The following is a 25,392-nucleotide window of genomic DNA, read 5'->3' on the forward strand; positions in this document are numbered from 1 at the left end:
ATCTTCAAAACAGAATAACATAACCTTTAGTACTAAGAATAATACCAGTGTAATAAAGAAATAGATCGAACACGAAAAAATTAACCATTAAAATAATAGTCAATGAACACTATGAGTAATAACATGATAGTTATGATAGTTATAGAAATATCCACCACATGCATACATACTTTATTATAGAAATCATACAACATACAAAGCACCTAACATACATGAACTATATTACGCATAATATAACATGCCAAGAGTCACAGCACCAGAATAAAAAAAATATTATAGTGATAACCAGATGTTATAAAAGAAATAACCATCCGTACTTAAATGAAATATCCCATAACAAAATCCTCAGCAAAACGATGTACATCACCCAAACATGAATGTATAAACGGACAAATAGTCTATGAAATTAAATAATCACTCATGATCATCACATCACATATGCTTGGAGCGAGTGTGATAAGCTAGGCAGGTATGAGACTCTTCAGGAGTCTCATACTTCCTCAACTTTCCTTTCACCTCCTCCAACTCTGTCTACAGACCATGAATCATGCTCTCAAGAGCCTCGAACTTAGCGTCCACCTCTCGGTTACACTTCCTAGTCTCAAACTCGATCCCATGCTTGAAGCTAACGAATGTATCCATATCAGCTCTAATCTCATCCATACCTCCGTATGCGGCAAGACACGCATACAGTCGCTAAGAGCATCAATGTGAGTCTCGTTCGTATATGCCCTAGTCATATAAGTGATGGTAGCCATGTAGTAGTTAACAGGGTCCCTCGGGCGAGGTTGATGTGCACGACGACGGGCGGCAGACGGGAAAACAGGAGCAGGAACGGAATTATTGCTCGAGGCTGACATATGCAAGCAGTAAAACTACAAACCACATACAAAATAGAAATAAATGCTTATGTTATCTCTCATACGAAATGAAATGCATAATAATGCTATAACAAGAAAGACCGGGCTATAGACTAGACTCTAATGCACCCTAAGAACCACGGATTAACCACATTAATGCAGCCTAATTCCCTACAACCAGAGCTCTGATACCAACTGTAATAGCCCCGTCAATCACACTTAACGGCTCCTTCACTTGGTCCCACAGCTTGATCGAACTTGAATAAATTTAATAAACAACATTGCATTCTTTTATACAAAAAGTTTCCCAAAAAGGAAATTTAACAAAATATGTAGTTTAAACAAACCCAACATATTAAATAACCAAAGTTGACATAAACAATGTCAACCAAATACCCACAATTTAATAATCCAAAAGAGAATGCAAGTTCAATGTTTCATAAAATGTTTAACAAAATCTACCCAAATGCATGCATACACTACTAACACAGCGGAAGCACCAAACAAATCAAGTACCTGTGAAAATATGCGAGTAAACTGTCAACAAAAATGTTGAGTGAATTATAAGTTTAAATAAACGTATAAACTTTAGACCACAAGATTTAAAATGTTAGAAATAATAAAATATTATTCCAATTTTATTTTATTATCTATGAGCCACATGGTAACCACTTAACCATTTCCTTACCCTTACCAAACACAATATTTACACTGAACAGGTGTATCTTCAAATAAATATGAAGTACTAATACATTCTAATTCTAAATTGCTAGCGCAACTAGCTCAAAATGTGGCTGTCATGCCCGATAGATCTATCCATAGGATTCACGTTCACCAGTAGAAACCATTGATTACCGTTACTAGACTAGGGAAAATTTTTGTTCAACTCATAATGAATAATTTAAACTAATTTCCACTTGTGTCTAAACGTAAACCAAAAGTTTCATGTAATCTCATCCCAAAAATACTTTAAAATAGTATGAAAAGCGGGACTATAACTCACCTTAAAGCAAATGAAGTAACCGCATAAAAAGCGAACAGCAAACGAAGTAAAGTGATCAAGAATGATCACAACGCCGATCTATAAATAAAGCAGGTCGATATAAATAACTAACTTAGAAGTCTTAGTATGATAGCTATAGTACTTGTTGCAAGTAGACATAGAACAATACTCAGTATGTTTCGGTTTGATCAGGACCGCATAAGGACACGTACTTTCTATTTTTAAAAAGTTTCTATTTTAGGAAAGTTTCTATTTTAGGAAAGTTTCTATTTTAGGAAAGTTTCTATTTTTAGAAAATTTCTATTTTTGGAATGTTTCCATGTTTAGAAAGTCAACAAAAGTCAACTGAAAGTCAAAGTCAACAGAAAATCAACTCAAAAGTCAACCTTGGTCAAACATAGTCAACATTAATTTTTAAAGTATAAGTTATACTAATAATATAAGTTATAATGTTATTTAAAGTCATATATGTATAATTATGTCATAATATAAGATTAATTAAATTTAATTCAATTATTAAAGTTAACATAAGTTTAAATGATATAATTAATATAACACAGGTATTTAATTAATTAATTAAATATTAATCATAATATAAGTATTTAATTATAATTATTAAACCAGAAGTATTTAATAATTAAATTATAATTAAATAATAACTAAGCCTTATAATAATTACATAATTAATTAATCTTTATTATAAGTCTTATTATAATAATCTCATAACATAGGATTAATTCTTATCATAAGTATTTTCCATTAATAATAAAAGTATTATTAATCATAAGTTTAATTAAATGTTTAATTAAATCATAAGTAATTATTAAATGATACAATAAATGTATATATCATAAGTCTTAAAATAAAATAATTACTTTTATATCACAAGTAATTCTTTCATAATGAAAATCAGTATTTGTAATAACCCGACTTTTTCCGTTTACTATCGTTAGTTATCCGTTAAGTATTTAACGGTGGTTACTTAGACTTGTGTGTTTAATTAAATTAAATACATACTTAATAGTGAAATGTTTGAATTAATATGTTATATTAATTTATGATTTATTTCGGATAGCGAAATAACTAGAAAACGTTACGATTAAGTTTATCGTCTAGAAGACTTTTCAGTTTACGGAACTCAGAAAAACGACACAATAATTATTTTCGATAATTATTGACTTTAAGAAAATTATTTTTAATTTATTATTTATTTAATGAATTAAACTCGGTGATTACGTTTCAACGACTAGTTAACGTTCCGGAGACCCGGTACGGTTAACGGCACTCGAAACGAACCACGCGCGTACCAAGAGCTAAGCAAAAACGAGCCCGAACACCCATAAAAGGGCCATTCGGCCAAACCCTTCCCCAACACCCCTTGTTGGACTTATTTTGGACCTATGCTTTGTTACTAGTGGCCCTTTAGTGTAATTAGGCCCTAACCTAGGTATAAAAGGAAAATTAGAAAGCTAGGAGCCTCATAATTCCCCTAAATCAATCGACATCTCCCTCTCCCTCCCCCTTGAGGCCATCGGCCATCACCACCACCATACCACCTTCAAAAGTTGAAATTTGAAGAAACCCCGTACACGAACGTTGTTCTACGCATCGTTCTCTACGCGATAGTATAAGCAATTTGATTGTTTGAGGTATAATTGTTAACCCTAATTTCATTAATTCAGTTTTTGATCAATTACATGTTGTATTAGAGTCTAGTGCTCAATTAATGGTGTCTAGTATTGTTAATTGTTGATTGATTGCGAAATTAACGTTGTATGATTGAAAAACGAATTTGTTTATTGATGATCTGATTAAATTGATATGAGATCTGAAATTGTAATATGTTTAATTAGAAATATATCGAAAAGTTATTAATTTTAGACTCCAATTTTGCTTGATTTCGTTATCGTATGCTCAAGATATGCGTAATCGAAGTTTACGTTAGGGTTTGCATGAAATCCGAATTTTCTGAGTTGCATGCTTGGTGTTTTAGCTTATGAAAGTTGTGCTACTGTATTCCTTGTGAAAAGTTATGCAATTTAGGCTAAAGATTTGCGTTAAAAGGTTGTGTAATGCTTCCGATATGATTAAACGAAGTTTTGGTTCGTAAAGAATGATGAATCGGTTTTTAAGTTTACATAAAAATTGCTAGAATGAGCTAGGAATTGTTTTAGACTTTGATCTTCTGGAATATGTTACTTTAGATGTTCCTTGACATGTTTCATTTGTATGCGAACTTGTGAGAACGTGATTTGCCATGAGATAAATGCTAATCTTTGTGATGTGTCCGGTTGATATTCAAAAACTGATGAGTCTGTAATATTTTGCAAATATGTACGAATTGGCTAAACTGTGGGACCAGGAGTTAATATTCCGTTAGTGGATTCTGACGGGGTATTACATTTGGTATCAAAGAAAATTGGTTACCTAGGACTAGGCTGCATTAGAGAGTCGAATGTTAGGACAACTAGTGCGTCTAGACTGTAAGCGTAGACACGTTAAGTTGCATGAACCCTAATAGATGTAATTGCTATGATTACTCGGTATCTAATATGATATGATTACTAAGTGACTAACTTTGTGTTTTCTTTGAGTGCTAGATGACTTCTTCTAATCCTATCATTCTTACCGACTCCGACATGGAATCCGAGGAAACCGTGCAAGCGCAAGGAAACACGATACTCGAGTTTGTGGATGATACCGAATCAGAACCCGAGATGGAGACCGAGCATAAGAATGAGCCTAAAGGAAAGGAACCTGCAGAGGTGTAACAACCCAAACCAACCCGCATTAAACCGCGTTAAATTTACAAAATAAAAAAAAAATTGCTGAACTGCCACCTGGCGCGGCGCGCCATATAGGCCGCGCGGCGCGCCAAACCTGACTGTCCGGAAAGTCTTTAAATACGAAAATGTTTGACTAGTTCCCGACATATTTAGGCGTAACGCTTTTAACCCCATGTTCCATATATAAAAACTAGCACGTTCTATTAATAAAATTATGTTTACGAAGCGGGGCCCACATTGACCCAAATTACCCCTTAAGTACCAAAATACAATTTTCGACCATAAGACTTTTAATACAAAACAAAGCCGAGCATGGCGATTGGGGATACGCTACCCAATCCTAATAAATACAAAAGCAAGCCTTCTACGCAAACTATGCAAGTCCTCTAATCCTCGCGCTTACCCGAGCCACCATCCGCATGCAATCTATAAAAAGAGTCAACAACGAGAGGGTAAGCTAACGCTTAGTGAATGATAATATACTACATACATATATATGTATAAAATGGACACGCCACAAAGTAACAAATACCGCATACCGAGGCATCCATATATAAGGTACTACACTAAGCATACCGTACGATCTCTAAGCAACGAGCTAAAGATACAACAACAATATAAGTTCACCAACGACGATGTGAACAACGCCAAATAGCTACACCCGGAGGGTTAGCTACAACACAACAATACATTAATATATAACAATATAAATGAACAAGGTTAACACCTTAACCCAATACCGAGAACCAAATACCACAATGAAGATTGGCCGAACTACACGAGCCTTAGTAATCCGAAACCATACGAGATTACTATCTTCACAACATCGAGGTTGGCCGAACTACACGAGCCTTAGTAATCCGAAACCACACGAGATTACTACCTCAATAAGATGACCGAACTACACGAGTCACCATGAATCCGAACTACACGAGATTCATTTGATAAGATGACCGAAACCACACGCGTCATCGTGAATCCGAAACCACACGCGATTCACATCTCCAACTCAAACCCACGGTCACGGGATTATAAAATCCACCACATCGGGGCTACAACATCCAAATCACAATCACGTGTGATAATGTACACACGAACGTGTACTTCGCCAAAGATGGTCAACCAAACGCACAACCGTGCCAATTGGACTTATACAAAAGTCCATCAAGTCCACCTACATGTGAAGTGAGCTCTATAGCCGAGAATCACTCCACCCGACCCGCACCCATCCTACACATACATATGTACATAGGATAATATCACTCACCTTGAAGTCTTGAAGAGTGCTTCCAAGTAATCCGCAACTCGTCAATGGAAAGTACCTATTCCATTATCACAAATATCACAACATAATTAGGATGGATTTACAAACCACCCAATTCGACCCTTAGTGCAATTTCGACCCAAATGCACTTCCAAGCACAAACCGTATCCGAACTAACCAATAATCACTAACACAAGTGAGAATGGTCATAATATGCTAAATAAACCCGAACTCAAGTGTTAAACACGTGTCATACCCATTTTGACACTTAAACCCTAATTTTGACCCATAAAGGTCAAAATCTCATCCTTTACAAGTTTGACATCAAAACACAATTAACTCAGTTTAATACTTCAACTTAATCCATTTTAAGTTTATAAACCTCATTAATTCGCCAATCGGGTCATAATTACCACCAAAACCTAATTTGACCCAAAGTCACAATTAGTCACCCAAATTACCCTAAATGGGTTCCAATACTTCCATAATCACTAATCCAAGTGATTAAACTCCAAACCAAAGCCTAATCAAGGCCAAAACGTCATCCAACCCAAAACCCGCCAAGTGACAAGAATAACTAGTCACCATAAACCCATTTCATCACCTAAGTGGGTTACTCAACAAATTAACTCAAAACCCTAAATTGAATATCAAGTTAAACAAATGAAATTCGGAGTTTGAGCTTACCAATACCACCACAACGTAGCTAGGAACGAGGAGAACAACTTTAAAACCCGAGACTTTGAACGATTCGAGTTTCTTCCTCGCCAAAACCTTCAATCTCTCTCTAAGCCTCTCTCTCTCTCTAAGAATGGATGAAGATGATGAGTGGATGTGAATGGGATCCAAAACTGATCCAAACTAGCTCATAAGCCTCACAAATCCGGCCCCATGTGATTTTACCCTTTTACCCCTCATTAAAGCAATTAAAAATAAAGAGGGTTCTGTCAGCAGCAATCGGCGTGGCACGCCCCAACCCTGCGCGGCGCGCAACACAGCTGAACCAGATTCCTTTGCATATTAATTCCATATAAATATTAAACGAAGCCCGATCTCATATGTCTTTTATAAACAAGTATACAAAATAAATATTCGGGTCTTACAACTCTCCCCCACTTAAACTCGATCACGTCCTCGTGATCCTCATCACTTGACCAAACGGACTCCACTCTACGGTCCTCAACATAAGTCCAATCCGACTTTCCTAAGCAATTTTTTTCCCAACGAATCGCCTTCCACAAGTAAATCGTCACCCGCGATTTATCAAATCCACAATCCGAGCACTAACACCATGCTCATTCCCTAACACTGGGAAAACCCAACCAATCTCATACCAAGATATTAATTCCTTAGTGTACTATTACCGAGTACAACGCTAAAAGCACCCAAGTCCCAACCTAAGGTCAACAACCCGAACCGATGAAGACCGATCCAAACGAATCCTTACGGATAACACCACTCAATAGACATCCCTTGTAGTGCGCAATACGACCAATACGCAACTACCGTAACATCATAATCCAACGGTTAAAAACCGATAGCGCCCAAACGACTATGGAAACGCAAATCCCAAGGTGTACGAAATCAACCATCGTCACACCCGTAACCAACATGTGAGCGAAACACGGCTATCGCATCACTAATCTCACAACATGGTCCTCACGACCCCACCATCGGTGTATAAAACAACCGACAGATCACACAACACGAAGGCTGGCCGAAAACACACGCGCCTTAGTGAATCCGAACTACACGCGACTCACTACCTTCACCACAACACAATCGGGAATGGCCGAACTACACGCGCCATAGTGAATCCGAACTACACGAGAGTCACTATCCCAGAGGAATGACCGAACTACACGAGTCATTTGTGAATCCGAACTACACGAGACTCACTCCTCAATACAATGACCGAAACCACACGAGTCATTTGTGAATCCGAACTACACGAGATTCACTTCCACAACATCGAGGTTGGCCGAACTACACGAGCCTTAGTAATCCGAAACCACACGAGATTACTACCTCAATAAGATGACCGAACTACACGAGTCACCATGAATCCGAACTACACGAGATTCATTCCGATAAGATGACCGAACTACACGCGTCATCGTGAATCCGAAAACACACACGATTCACAACCATGATGAAGTCAGCAGACCCGAAGATCATGCTTCACCAATCTCAACACCGGATGAAGTCAGCGGACCCGAAGATCATGCTTCACCGATATAACACCACGCTCATGATGAAGTCAGCGGACCTCGAAAGTCATGCTCCACCAATCACGTACTCCCATGATGAAGTCAGCGGACCCTAAAGATCATGCTTCATCAATCAACCATACCATAATGAAGTCAGCGGACCCCGAAAGTCATGCTTCATTAATCACAATCCCATGATGAAGTCAGCGGACTCCGAAAGTCATGCTTCATCAATCAACAATCCCACGATGAAGTCAGCGGACCCCGAAGGTCATGCTTCATCTATCACATACGCACTTTCGGCCTCAAACACCGAGTCGTGCAACATCACGCTCTGCTACACTACAGTGAACCCTAGCGGACCACTAACCATCCATAATCGAGCAAGAACCACCTATACCAAACATAGGTACCGAACAAGAATTCTCCAAAAGAGAACCCGACACATACCTTCCTTAACCGAAGGATTTCACCTTGCTCACCAAACACGTCCATTATCTCTCAACGAGATTTACCACATTACCACCTCGGTGGTAATTCCAATCCAAACCATAAGTACAATTTATCCGAAATCGTACCCTACCACAAATCGACCAAAACTAGGTCTCGACAAAAATTTCCGGATCTACCAAAAGCATCATCCGAAATATCACACTAAAACTTCCTCGTGCGGGAGTGCGACTCCCCCACTTGGAACCACGTTCCTATCTCACAACTCGTACAACCTTACAATGCTACCAAAGGTAGACTTTACCGACGATTGGGTACACACGACCCATCACTACACCTTGCTCCAACCTTGAGCATACAAAGGATTTCAATCAATCCTTAAACACTTCGAACGAAAAGTGTAGCACGATTACACAAACCATACCCTCGCAATTATCCAATTGCTTTAGTTTGTCAAGTTTCACTTAGTCACTCATGTACCTAAGGGTTTCTCCCGGGACCCTAAGTACAATGTAACCACAACACAATCGGAGTCGACACCACGCTAGTAGGTATAAAAGAGGCACCTAATGTCGCGTCATAAAGAATCCATTACCAACATACGTCAAGATTTTAAACACTCGATCTCAAAGGTTCCAATCACCCGACGAACCCCATGGTTCATCACTTCAACACAGAAGCGAACACGCGCTTAACAATCGAACACCAAATCCATTTCCGTGGCTTGGTAGAAACGTTTCCCAAATACTAAGGAATGCTTGGTTGCACTAAGTCTTACGCCCTTCGCCCGTCAATCAATCATCAACATAGGGTACTTCCATTAGGAACGTCACCCATAGCATAACATGCACAACAAAGGCACGCAACTCAAACTCAAACGGCATTTAATAAATAATCAAAAGACATATTTATCAAAATTAAACGTACCTTAACGTCTCCTGGCCGCACCCGTCCCCGCTAACTTGGGACATTCCGACTTACGATGTCCTTCTTTTTGGCAATTGAAGCACACCATACCATCACCCTTTGGTACCGAACATTCCCAAGACTTGTGACCCCTCACGCCACAATTGTAACATCTAGCCGCACTAGAATCCGACATACCCGTTCGTGTACCACCCGTGCTCACACTCGGACCCTTAGCCCTCTTACTCGGAGCACCGTAAGAAACGACCCTTCGCTCACTTGAAGGTTCACCCCTTTTCGATCGTGAATACGACTCGAAACCTCTAGCCAAGTCGAATAATTCCGAAAACGATTTCGCTTGACCCCGGCTAATTTTACTTTTCAAGTCATCATTCAAGGTCCGATAGAAATCTCCCATCAACAAACGATCATTCCCCAAATACTCCTGACAAAAATGAGCCTTCGCCATAAAGGTCGTCTTGAGAGTACTCAAATCCATAGATCCTTGTCGCAAATTTCGCAACTCATTACGCAATTCCCACAAATCGGCCGAAGTTCGGAACTCCTCGAAGAATTCCTCCTTAAAGTCGTCCCACGATAAAGCCATAAACGTCTCACCGCCGACAAGATCAATCTTACCATCCAACCAATCCCTTGCCCTACCCTGCAACAAACTCGTAGCGAGTCTCGTCTTTCTCTCGGGAGGGCAATCAATAGTACGGAAACACCCTTCGATGTCCGAAATCCAAGTTGTGCTTACCAAAGGATCCGGCTTTCCGTCATACATCGGGGGTTTAGTCCTCATGAACCTCTTAAGATAACGCTCCATTTCACCACTACTTTGAAGTTCGGAATACCTCCTTTCCATTCTTTCTTCTAACGCACTCATTTGCTCCGCAACGGCGGCCGCAACTCTAGTATTAAACTCCTCGTCATTCGTCTCGATCTCGTTTCGCGTCGCCATTCTAAAGAATGCAAAACGATTAGTCCACGAACGTGTAAAACCGTACGCACGACACAGCCCCATCTTGCTAAACACTCATCGTACATCACTTGTTAGACACGATTTGCACCCGTAATAAGGTTTGCAAGTTCTTATTACGCACACATGCCGCATCAACTCGTTAGTACCACGACCGTCTCGCTCGATGATATACACAAACACAACCAAAATTCTACGCAGTACAAACACACGCGAGAATTATTATCACAACACAACAACATATTAATAATATCCGCATTACTAATATAAACGTTAGTCAACCTATAGCCAAGGCACTAACCAAACCCATTTCGACCCGTAATCCTACAAGTCCCGCAACAATTTAAGCACACACAAGTCTAAGTCTAGGCACCTATCTCAGGTCACCTAAATCCCTTAGACCATGCTCTGATACCACTTGTAACAACCCAAACCAACCCGCATTAAACCGCGTTAAATTTACAAAATAAAAAAAAAATTGCTGAACTGCCACCTGGCGCGGCGCGCCATATAGGCCGCGCGGCGCGCCAAACCTGACTGTCCGGAAAGTCTTTAAATGCGAAAATGTTTGACTAGTTCCCGACATATTTAGGCGTAACGCTTTTAACCCCATGTTCCATATATAAAAACTAGCACGTTCTATTAATAAAATTATGTTTACGAAGCGGGGCCCACATTGACCCAAATTACCCCTTAAGTACCAAAATACAATTTTCGACCATAAGACTTTTAATACAAAACAAAGCCGAGCATGGCGATTGGGGATACGCTACCCAATCCTAATAAATACAAAAGCAAGCCTTCTACGCAAACTATGCAAGTCCTCTAATCCTCGCGCTTACCCGAGCCACCATCCGCATGCAATCTATAAAAAGAGTCAACCACGAGAGGGTAAGCTAACGCTTAGTGAATGATAATATACTACATACATATATATGTATAAAATGGACACGCCACAAAATAACAAATACCGCATACCGAGGCATCCATATATAAGGTACTACACTAAGCATACCGTACGATCTCTAAGCAACGAGCTAAAGATACAACAACAATATAAGTTCACCAACGACGATGTGAACAACGCCAAATAGCTACACCCGGAGGGTTAGCTACAACACAACAATACATTAATATATAACAATATAAATGAACAAGGTTAACACCTTAACCCAATACCGAGAACCAAATACCACAATGAAGATTGGCCGAACTACACGAGCCTTAGTAATCCGAAACCACACGAGATTACTATCTTCACAACATCGAGGTTGGCCGAACTACACGAGCCTTAGTAATCCGAAACCACACGAGATTACTACCTCAATAAGATGACCGAACTACACGAGTCACCATGAATCCGAACTACACGAGATTCATTTGATAAGATGACCGAAACCACACGCGTCATCGTGAATCCGAAACCACACGCGATTCACATCTCCAACTCAAACCCACGGTCACGGGATTATAAAATCCACCACATCGGGGCTACAACATCCAAATCACAATCACGTGTGATAATGTACACACGAACGTGTACTTCGCCAAAGATGGTCAACCAAACGCACAACCGTGCCAATTGGACTTATACAAAAGTCCATCAAGTCCACCTACATGTGAAGTGAGCTCTATAGCCGAGAATCACTCCACCCGACCCGCACCCATCCTACACATACATATGTACATAGGATAATATCACTCACCTTGAAGTCTTGAAGAGTACTTCCAAGTAATCCGCAACTCGTCAATGGAAAGTACCTATTCCATTATCACAAATATCACAACACAATTAGGATGGATTTACAAACCACCCAATTCGACCCTTAGTGCAATTTCGACCCAAATGCACTTCCAAGCACAAACCGTATCCGAACTAACCAATAATCACTAACACAAGTGAGAATGGTCATAATATGCTAAATAAACCCGAACTCAAGTGGTAAACACGTGTCATACCCATTTTGACACTTAAACCCTAATTTTGACCCATAAAGGTCAAAATCTCATCCTTTACAAGTTTGACATCAAAACACAATTAACTCGGTTTAATACTTTAACTTAATCCATTTTAAGTTTATAAACCTCATTAATTCGCCAATCGGGTCATAATTACCACCAAAACCTAATTTGACCCAAAGTCACAATTAGTCACCCAAATTACCCGAAATGGGTTCCAATACTTCCATAATCACTAATCCAAGTGATTAAACTCCAAACCAAAGCCTAATCAAGGCCAAAACGTCATCCAACCCAAAACCCGCCAAGTGACAAGAATAACTAGTCACCATAAACCCATTTCATCACCTAAGTGGGTTACTCAACAAATTAACTCAAAACCCTAAATTGAATATCAAGTTAAACAAATGAAATTCGGAGTTTGAGCTTACCAATACCACCACAACGTAGCTAGGAACGAGGAGAACAACTTTAAAACCCGAGACTTTGAACGATTCGAGCTTCTTCCTCGCCAAAACCTTCAATCTCTCTCTAAGCCTCTCTCTCTCTCTCTAAGAATGGATGAAGATGATGAGTGGATGTGAATGGGATCCAAAACTGATCCAAACTAGCTCATAAGCCTCACAAATCCGGCCCCATGTGATTTTACCCTTTTACCCCTCATTAAAGCAATTAAAAATAAAGAGGGTTCTGTCAGCAGCAATCGGCGCGGCGCGCCCCAACCCTGCGCGGCGCGCAACACAGCTGAACCAGATTCCTTTGCATATTAATTCCATATAAATATTAAACGAAGCCCGATCTCATATGTCTTTTATAAATAAGTATACAAAATAAATATTCGGGTCTTACAAGAGGATTTCGGAGAAGAATCGAAACCCGAATCCGAATCCGAATCTGATGTACCCGATTCACCCCAAACACCTTTTGTTAAACCTGATTATGTTAACCCCTATGGACCGAGAGGCCACCGTAGGATACCGACAGGACCTGCTCGGCGTAATAACCCATTTTATAAGAGTTTTCGTTATGATAATCAGTCACTTGAGATGTGTCACCGTTTTCATCCCTATGATGCTTCTATATCTACTCCTAAGCCTAGTACCTCCACTGCTGCTACTAATGACAACAACCCAAATGATCTCACCGTGCGAGTTGAAAATTTGGAGAAAATGGTCGAGTACTTGTTCAAGATACTCCAGAAACGCAAATAGATATCGCTCGACTAGATTGTTCTACGCAATCAAACAATATTTGATTATTACTGTTTATTATATGATGTTCACACATACATTATTAGTTGTGGCTTTGCTTATGTGGTTTTACTTATGACATGAGGAATATGTTACTTTTACTGGTTATGCATGAATTTTGGAACAAGAAGTTTATTTCTTTAAGTGTTGGTTTACTAATGGCAATTTGTGTTAGTGATAATGTTACTAGTGTACATTGTTCTTACTACTGCTACAACTAAACCTTATGTATTGCTATTATATATCACTAGTGCTACTAGAATCGCTACGATTTAATATTAGTTACTATGCATCGTTCTGTTGCTAGTATATTTTCCATGTCGATTTCATTGACACTAACTGAATGTGTTATCTTGACCAGAAAGATAATGCCGCCCAAGCCAGTTTCCCAAGCTGATGTTCGTCGATGGATTTCCGAAGGAATAACCGAAGCTATGGCAGAACTCCGAAACTGAACTAATAGTAACAATGTGAACGCTACAAATCAGCGAAATCAAGATACGACTAATACTGAAAATAATGGACAAGTGGGGTGTACGGACAAGACTTTCTTGAGTTGTGAACCATACTCGTTTAATGGCACCGAAGGTCCAGTTTGTTTGACTCGTTGGTTTGAGAAGCTTGAGTCAGTTTTCCGTATCAGTGGTTGTAGAGAGGCGAATAAAACGAAGTTTACGTCTAGTAAGCTATCTAATGGTGCGTTGACATGGTGGAATACCTATGCAAACTCAGTAGGTATAGATCAAGCATTTGAGACCTCATGGGAGGATTTAAAACGACGAATGATCGCAGAGTATTGTCCCTACACCGAAACTATTAAGATGGAGCGAGAACTCCAAAACCTGAAGCTAGTGGGTACTGATTTGACTAGTTACAATAATAGATTCTTTGAACTTGCCCTTATGTGTCCACATATGGTTACTCCCGAACGCCGTAAGATCACTCTTTATGCGAACAATTTGACCGAGAAGATTCAAAGTGGTGTAACTACTTCGAAGCCAAGAACTATACAAGAAGCTGTTGAGATGGCTAGTGAGTTAATCGATTAGGCTGAATAGCGAGGAAAGACTCCTGCCTTAAATGAGATTAAAACTTATGATAACAAGAGGAAATGGAATAATAACAATAACTCAGGGAAGAATTACAATCAGCAGTCCTTTAAGAAACAAGATACTGCTAAGAGTAATGCTGCAATCCCAAATTCTAATTCTGGTTATAAGGGAAAGTTCCCATTGTGTGCTAAGTGTAATAGGCATCATCCGGGGGATTGTTTGAAAAAGTGTGATAAGTGTAAGTGGAATGGACATTTGGCTGTCGAGTGTAAGACTGGTACGAATATGTGTTATGGGTGCGGAAAAGAAGGTCATTTCCGGAAGGATTGCCCAACTACTAGTAAGACTAATGAACCTGCAAGAGGAAGGGCTTTCAACATTAACTCCAGTGAAGCTCGTGATGATCCTAAGCTAGTCACGGGTACGTTTCTTCTCGATAATCAACATGTTTATGTACTTTTCGATTCTGGAGCTGATAGAAGCTTTGTGTCTAGAGATTTTTGCCATAATCTTAAAAATGTTGTATCGTCATTAGAAAATTTATATTCTATAGAACTAGGAAATGGTAATCTAATTAGTGCGGATAAGGTTTACCGTGATTGTACTTTGACTTTGGCTGGAATGTCATTTAAGATAGATGTGATACCTATTAAGCTAGGAAGTTTTGACCTTGTGGTTGGAATGGATTGGTTAGCTGAGAATAGTGCCGACATTGTCTGTCATCAGAAAGCGATTCATATTCCTGTTGTTGAATGTGAACCTTTAATGGTGTATGGAGAGCGAAGCAATACGCCGTTACATTTTATTAATTGTTTGAAGGTGCAAAAACACATGAGGAAGGGTTGTCTTGCTATGTTAGTTCATGTAAGTAAAACTGAATCTGAAGGCAAGAAACTCGAAGATGTGGCCATTGTTAGAGAATATCCCGATGTTTTTTCAGATGAGTTACCCGAATTACCTCCGCATAGAGACGTAGAGTTCCAGATTGATTTAGTTCCCGGAGCAGCACCAGTAGCGCGTGCGCCGTATAGACTTGCACCACCCGAATTACAAGAATTGTCTAGTCAACTGCAAGAGCTTTTAGATAAAGGATTCATTCGACCGAGCTCATCACCGTGGGGAGCTCCAGTACTGTTTGTGAAGAAGAAGGGTGGATCTATGAGACTCTGTATTGATTATAGAGAGTTGAATAAGTTGACTATCAAGAATAGATATCCGTTGCCGAGGATTGATGACTAGTTTGATCAATTACAAGGATCAGCATGTTATTCAAAGATCGATCTAAGGTCAGGTTATCATCAAATGAGAGTGAAGGAATCAGATATACTGAAGACAGTGTTTAGGACACGCTATGGTCATCATGAATTTACAGTAATGCCGTTTGGATTGACGAACGCACCGGCTGTGTTCATGGATCTCATGAACCGTGTGTGTAAGTCTTATCTAGACAAGTTTGCTATAGTATTTATCGATGATATATTGGTATATTCTAAAAGTGAGAAAGAACATGAACAACATCTCCGTTTGTTATTAGAGATGCTCAGGAAGGAGCAGTTATACGTGAAGTTTTCAAAATGTGACTTTTGGTTGCGAGAAGTACAATTTTTGGGTCATATTGTAGGTGTCAATGGTATTCAAGTTGATCCTGCAAAGATAGAGACAGTGAAGAAATGGGAGACTCCTAAGTTGCCAACTCAGATACGACAATTTTTAGGTCTTGCTGGTTACTATAGGAGATTCGTAGAGGGATTTTCTACTATTGCCCGACTGTTAACAGCTTTGACTCACAAAGGTAAGAAGTATGAGTGGACAGAATTGCATGAAGCTGCATTTCAGTTGTTAAAGGAGAAGTTAACGACTGCACCGATTTTGTCTTTACCCAAAGGAACCGAGGATTTCGTAGTTTATTGTGATGCTTCATGGCAAGGTTATGGTTGTGTGTTAATACAACGTACAAAAGTGATTGCATATGCATCCTGACAATTGAAGATACACGAATTGAATTATACGACTCATGATCTAGAACTTGGTGTTGTAGTTTTTGCATTGAATATGTGGAGACACTATTTGTATGGTATGAAGTTCACTGTATTCACGGATCACAAGAGTTTGCAACATATTTTCGATCAGAAACAGCTTAATATCAGACAGAGACGTTGGATTGAGTTGTTAAACGATTACGACTGCGACATTAGCTATCATACTGGTAAGGCTAATGTAGTGGCAGATGCTTTGAGTAGGAAGGAGAGAATTAAGCCTATTCAAGTTAGAGCATTGAACTTGACTATTCGAAGGAACCTTACTTCCCAGATACGTGATGCACAGCTAGAGGCGTTGAAAGAAGAGAATGTTGCTACCAAATCACTTTAAGGAATCGATAAGAAGTTTGTCACTCGAGATGATGGAACCCGGTATTTTATTGACAGAATATAGGTACCGAAATTTGGTGGATTAAGGGAGCTAGTGCTAGAAGAGGCACATAAGACGAGGTATTCTATTCATCCTGGATCTGACAAGATGTACCAAGATCTTAAGGCACTGTATTGGTGGCCTAATATGAAAGCTGAAATCGCTACTTATGTTGGTAAGTGCTTAACTTGTGCTAAAGTTAAGGCAGAGCATCAGAAGCCGTCAGGACTACTAACACAACCAGAGATTCCCCAATAGAAGTGGGAGAATATTACGATGGATTTTATCACTAAGTTGACTAAAATGGTAGGAGGTTATGACATGATATGGGTTATTGTGGATCGTCTTACGAAGTCTGCTCATTTTCTACCGATTAAGGAAATGGATAAGATGGAGAGGTTAGCACAGATTTACATAAAGGAAGTAGTTTCACAACATGGAGTGCCACTATCTATTATTTCCGACAGATACAGTAGATTTACGTCCAGATTTTGGCAATCTTTGCAAGAAGCTATGGGAACTCGTTTAGATATGAGTACTGCATACCATCCTCAGACCGATGGTCAAAGTGAGAGAACGATTCAGACACTAGAGGACATGTTAAGAGCTTGTGTGATTGACTTTGGAATTGGATGGGATAGACATCTACTGTTAGTAGAGTTTTCCTATAACAATAGTTATCATGTGAGTATAAAGGCAGCGCCTTTTGAAGCACTGTATGGCAGAAAGTGTAGATCGCCTTTATGTTGGACTGAGTTAGGAGATAGTCAGTTAACTGGTCCAAAGATTGTACATGAAACGACTGAGAAAATCGTGCAGATTCGAGAAAGAATGAAAATAGCACGAGATCGTCAAAAGTGCTATGCAGATCTTAAAAGGAAAGATTTGGAATTTCAGGTTGGAGACAAGGTTATTCTTAAAGTGTCACCCTGGTAAGGTGTAGTACGCTTTGGAAAAAGAGGAAAGTTAAGTCCGAGATATATATTATCGTTTGAGATTACCGAACGAATTGGACCGGTAGCGTATAGATTGAAACTACCGCAGGAACTTAGCGAGTTTAACGCTACTTTTCATGTTTCCAATTTGAAGAGATGCTTATCAGATGAAAGTTTAGTGATTCCATTAGATGAAGTGCAAGTAGATCCTAAGCTTAATTTCATTGAAGAACCTGCTGAGATTATGGATCGCGAGATTAAGCAACTAAAGCAAAGCAGAATTTCATTGGTTAAGGTTAGATGGAATGCCCGAAGAGGACCAGAATTCACGTGGGAGCGTGAAGATCAGATGAGGCTTAAGTATCTGCAACTGTTTCCCGAGGAGACGACTACTATGGATGACCACTAAAATTTCGGGACGAAATTTTTTATAACAGGTGGGTAATGTAACAACCCGACTTTTTCCGTTTACTATCATTAGTTGTCCGTTAAGTATTTAACGGTGGTTACTTAGACTTGTGTGTTTAATTAAATTAAATACATACTTAATAGTGAAATATTTGAATTAATATGTTATATTAATTTACAATTTATTTTGGATAGCGAAAGAACTAGAAAACGTTACGATTAAGTTTATCGTCTAGAAGACTTTTCAGTTTACGGAACTCGGAAAAATGACACAATAATTATTTTCGATAATTATTGACTTTAAGAAAATTATTTTTAATTTATTATTTATTTAATGAATTAAACTCTGTGATTGCGTTTCAATGACTAGTTAACGTTCCGGAGACCCGGTACGGTTAACGGCACTCGAAGCGAACCACACGCGTACCAAGAGCTAAGCAAAAATGAGCCCGAACACCCATAAAAGGGCCATTCGGCCGAACCCTTCCCCAACACCCCTTGTTGGACTTATTTTGGACCTATGCTTTGTTACTAGTGGCCCTTTAGGGTAATTAGGCCCAAACCTAGGTATAAAAGGAAAATTAGAAAGCTAGGAGCCTCATAATTCTCCTAAATCAATCGACATCTCCCTCTCCCTCCCCTTTGAGGCCGTCGGCCATCACCACCACCATACCACCTTCAAAAGTTGAAATTTGAAGAAACCCCGTACACGAACGTTGTTCTAGGCATCGTTCTCTACGCGATAGTATAAGCAATTTGATTGTTTGAGGTATAATTTTTAACCATAATTTCATTAATTCAGTTTTTTGATCAATTACATGGTGTATTAGATTCTAGTGCTCAATTAATGGTGTCTAGTATTGCTAATTGTTGATTGATTGCGAAATTAACGTTGTATGATTGAAAAATGAATTTGTTTATTGATGATCTGATTAAATTGGTATGAGATCTGAATTTTTAATATGTTTAATTAGAACTATATCGAAAAGTTATTAATTTTAGACTCCGATTTTGCGTGATTTCGTTATCGTATGCTCAAGATATGCGTAATCGAAGTTTACGTTAGGGTTTGCATTAAATCCGAATTTTCTGAGTTACATGCTTTGTGTTTTAGCTTATGAAAGTTGTTCTACTGTATTCCTTGTGAAAAGTTATGCAATTTAGACTAAAGATTTGCGTTAAAAGGTTGCGTAATGCTTTCGATATGATTAAACGAAGTTTTGTTTCGTAAAGAATGTTGAATCTGTTTTTAAGTTTACATAAAAATTGCTAGAATGAGCTAGGAATTGTTTTAGACTTTGAGCTTCTGGAATATGTTACTTTAGATGTTCGTTGACATGTTTCATTTGTATGCGAACTTCTGAGAACGTGATTTGCCATGAGATAAATGCTAATCTTTGTGATGTGTCCGGTTGATATTCAAAAATTGATGAGTCTGTAATGTTTTGCAAATCTGTACGAATTGGCTAAACTGTGGGACCAGGAGTTAATATTCCATTAGTGGATTCTGACAGAGTATTACAGTATTTATATCATAAGTTCCATTTATAATCATAAGTTTTAATTAAAAGTTCATCGGGTCATAACTTGAGCCCCGGGTATCGGTTTTCGGTGAGTCTTACATATATCTTCGTCTAACAGAACCACCCGACACATTAGTGCACTCAAGAACACCCCAAGAACAGCCCTCAAGTCGTGACCAACAGCCATAATTCAACTTGGGACTTTATTCCGATCAAAAACATGTTTTAGTCATACCGGGTGATCCGTGGCTCGGATTTCGATGACCCGAACATGAAAGTTCATCCAATCATCAATCCTAACACACTAATACACTCTAGAGACTTCAAAAATAGCCACAAAGTCGGACCAAACCAGAACACATTCGTTTATATATTTTGATTTCATGAAAACACCATTTTAATCATATCTTAAGTTCCGGGAATCGAGATAACAAGAATCCGGAGTCTAAAATTAATGTCTCGATGAGAGGAACACATCTAAACACTTTAATTTAACAAAAACATCAGTTTAGTTTACAGAAAAGATCAAATACTCCGCTGTCCAAATCCAGTCAAATCGAAATCATGAATTAACGAGTGATTCTATGCATACAATCGATAATCCAACAACATACAAGCACTATACTATCATAATAACATTCAAAATCAGTAAAATAATGTAAAAATCAAAAACTTAGGGTTAGGGTTTGATATCGGCTAAGAAGTCACGTTTTCACCCCGGAATTAAGGCCCAAAAACAAGAAAGATTTGAACTTTGTCAGAAAAATACCCACTTCGTCGGTTAGAATTGAAGAACAAGTAATTATGAAGATGGTGCAAAAAGAATCAAGAGAATCGGAGTTAAACGAAGATTCTAGAGCAAAAACGGTGAAAGATAAGAAATCTAGTTACGATCCAGGAAAATCAGGCTGACCAGGCCAGCAAACAACCTGCCATACGGCTTGGCAAACAGCCTGCCAGTATGGCAAACGGCCTACCAAACGGTCAGATCACACGGGCTCGATAAACGGCTTGCTTTAGCAAACGGCCTCCAAAAACAACCTATCAAACGGCCTGTCAGCTGTTTGCAGGCAAAAATCTTGTTTATTTAAAGGGTCTTTGTCATTCATTCCAACACACACTTCAATTCACTTCTTTATCTCTCTTGTACAATATTAGTCATACTCTAAAGGCCTTCGACTCCATGCGGGAAACCTAGTACCCGAAGAAGAATGCCGAAGATTGTATTAGGAGCGGTCTGGAGTCTTAAAGTTGTCACTTTTGTATTCGGAACTCGTTTAATCTACTGGTACTTCTATCCCTTATCTTTATATCTTCTATCATTATGTTATGTGATATTGTTGCCATGATTAGTAAGTAGTTATCTTTAGTGTATGCTATGATGTAAGCAGTTATAATGCCGAAATAATATTATGGTCTGTGTATGCTGTTGAAATGCTTTCCGATTATGCTTTAAACTCAATCGCTTTTCCAACTAATAGAACGTAGTTATTGGCTCTGTTATAAGGAAGTCGCGAACCCCGATTCAGAGTACACTATCTGTGTCACCCCTTGGTAAGAGAAGTCTATCGGATACAACGTAAGATTGACTGAGGCACACCAGTTGTAGTAAATCTATCAAGCTTTGGATTTAGACTGAGGAGTCTTTCGTAGTGAAACATCTGACTAGACCCTTAGTACATTGTCGGTCCCATACCATGCTAGTGTAGTCACCAAGCTTATAAACTTCGTACGTGAACGCTGAAGCACAACGGTTGTTGTAAGCTGTACCTCTGCTAAGTAAGACCATGGAACCCGGTCAGTGTTGATTAGTACACTGCACCATAATGCGGTCTCAAGCATTGCACCCCGCTTGAGGGATTCTTAGTTAATTAAGGAACTGTTTGTTTAGACACATAAAGGATTGGACCGTTAGGATAACCGAACGTGTTCATGGAAGTCAGCTTGACTTGGCCATGGTGTTCTGTAGTGACCCGAACTTTTCCATGTTTATATATATTAAATGAATTTGATTTTTACATGATTAAGTGTTTTCAAAATGTTAAGAAATCAAACTTGTTAAGACTTGATTATTTGAAATGAGTTTCATATAGACAATTGACCACCCAAGTTGACCGGTTATTCACGAACGTTAAAACTTGTAAAAACTATATGATGACACATATATATATATATGTATATATATATATATATATATATATATATATATATATATATATATATATATATATATATATATATATATAGTTAACATGATATTATAATAAGTATGTATCTCATTAGGTATATTAACAATGAACTACATATGTAAAAACAAGACTACTAACTTAAAGATTTCGAAACGAAACATACATGTAACGATTATCGTTGTAACAACATTTAAATATATATATATATATATATATATATCATATTAACATATATTAATATATAATAATATCATGATAATATAATAATTTAACATCTCATTAGATATAATAAACAATGGGTTAACAACATTAAATGAGATCGTTAACTTAAAGGTTTCAAAACAACACTTACATGTAATGACTAACGATGACTTAACGACTCAGTTAAAATGTATATACATGTAGTGTATTGAGATGTATTAATATACTTTTGGAAGACTTCAATACATATATCAAAACACTCATAATTAACGAAAATGGTTACATTTACATTTCCATTCTTTTTTCATCAAGAATTCTAGTCGTATTCATACCCGTATTATATACAGCTTCTAGACGTACTTACTATGGGTATATACCAATAGGAACTAGCATGAGATTCCACTCTTGATTATGTCATGCATGACTAATCAATTTTAACTTCTACCATGAACTAGTCAACTAACTAGAACTCCTTTTAACCCCACTCACCACTCACCACTTACCACTCATCATTCACTCCATTTCACTTCCAATTCTCTTTCTAATTCTCTCTCAACATACACACACACTTATGAATGAATGTTTCAAGTATCTAATCATCATCTTCATCAAAAATTACTTCAAGAATCAAGCTATAATCATCTTAGGAAGAACACTTCAAGAACACTTCGAAAATCCTTTCAAGTTTACTAGTTTACTTCCAAGCTTTCTAATCCATTCCAAGTAATCATCTAAGATCAAGAAACCTTTGTTATTTACAGTAGGTTATCTTTCTTATTCAAGGTAATATTCATATTCAAATTTGATTCAATTTCTATAACTCTAAACTATCTTAATTCGAGTAAAAATCTTACTTGAACTTGTTTTTGTGTCATGATCCTACTTCAAGAACTTTCAAGCCATCCAAAATCCTTTGAAGGTATATCATTTCTTGTCACTTCCAGTAGGTTTACCTACTAAACTTGAGGTAGTAATGATGTTCATAACAACATTCGATTCATATATATAAAACTACCTTATTCGAAGGTTTTAACTCGTAATCACTAGAACATAGTTTAGTTAATTCTAAACTTGTTCGCAAACAAAAGTTAATCCTTCTAAATTGACTTTTAAAATCAACTAAACACATATATCTATATGATATGCTAACTTAATGATTTAAAATCGGAAAACACGAAAAACATCGTAAAATCGGATATACGCTGTCGTAGTAACACCGCGGGCTGTTTTGGGTTAGTTAATTAAAAACTATGATAAACTTTGATCTAAAAGTTGTTCTTCTGGGAAAATGATTTTTCTTATGAACATGAAACTATATCCAAAAATCATGGTTAAACTCAAAGTGGAAGTATGTTTTCCAAAATGGTCATCTAGACGTCGTTCTTTCGACTAAATGACTACCTTTAAAAAATGACTTTTAACCTATATTTCTGACTATACACTTATAATTTTTCTATTTAGATTCATAAACTTAAGTTCAATATGAAACCATAGCAACTTGAAACACTCAAAACGGATTTAAAACGAAGAAGTTATGGGTAAAACAAGATTAGTTAATTTTTCTTGATTGTAGCTACGTGACAATTGGTAACAAATCTATATTAATCATATCCTAGCTAACTCATATTGTATTATACATGTATTCTAATATATTATTTAATCTTGGGATACCATAGACACGAATACAATGTTTTGACATATCATATCAACCCATCTATATATATATTTCGGAACAACCATAGACACTCTATATGCAGTAATGTTAGAGTTAGCTATACAGGGTTGAGGTTGATTCCAAAATATTATATATACTTTGAGTTGTGATCTAGCCTGAGGCTTGTATACACGAGGTCGTGGATTGATTCGAGATAATATATATTGCTTTATTTTTCTGTACATCTAGCTGTGGACAACTAGTTGTAGGTTACTAACGAGGACAGCTGACTTAATAAACTTAAAACATTAAAACGTATTAAAAATGTTGTAAATATATTTTGAACATACTTTGATATATATGTACATATTTGTTATAGGTTCGTGAATCGACCAGTGGCCAAGTCTTACTTCCCGACGAAGTAAAAATCTGTGAAAGTGAGTTATAGTCCCACTTTTAAAATCTAATATTTTGGGATGAGAATACATGCAGTTTTGAAAATGATTTATAAAATAGACACAAGTATTGAAACTACATTCTATGTTGAATCGTTATACCAGATATCGCCCTTGTTTAACTTGGTAACCTAAGAATTGGTGTTTATTATAATTGCCACCAATTTACGCGAATCCTAGAATAGATCTATGGGCCATTGACAAGCACCAGTCAGAGAATTTGAAATACTTTAGTACTTTGATATTTATATATGTTGATATTCTAGATACATTTGTTAATGTCGGTTACCAGGTGTTCAACCATACGAATGATTTTTATGCAGATTGCATGTTATTGAAAGATGAAATCTTGTGGTCTATTATTACAATTTGATATATAGGTTAAACCTATAACTCAACAACATTTTTGTTGACGTTTAAAGCATGTTTAATCTCATGTGATTATTAAGAGCTTCCACTATTGCATGCTAATATATGGACAAGATTTGGTGTCAGCATGCTTGTATAATATTATTTAAAACTGCATTCGAGATTTACTTTGTTGTAACATATTAATATTGTAAACCAATATGTATTGGTATTGTGTAAGTGTGATATTTTTAGATTATCATTTCTGATAATCTAGGTGGTGTCCTTTTAAACTTGTAGATAAAATAAAGGTTATGGTTTGTTTTAAAAACGAATGCAGTCTTTGAAAAACGTCTCATATAGAGGTCAAAACCTCACAACGAAATCAATTAATATGGAACGTTTATAATCAATATGAACGGTACATTTCATGTTCTTCATGGTTGAACTCTTTTTAAGGGTCTAACTATCTTTTAAACCCAATCAATAACGAAAGCATTGAAACACATCACGTCTCTCGGATATGGTAAACCATGTATTCTATTATA

Source organism: Rutidosis leptorrhynchoides, chromosome 7 (assembly GCF_046630445.1).
Source record: "Rutidosis leptorrhynchoides isolate AG116_Rl617_1_P2 chromosome 7, CSIRO_AGI_Rlap_v1, whole genome shotgun sequence".
NCBI classification, from domain to species: domain Eukaryota; kingdom Viridiplantae; phylum Streptophyta; class Magnoliopsida; order Asterales; family Asteraceae; genus Rutidosis; species Rutidosis leptorrhynchoides.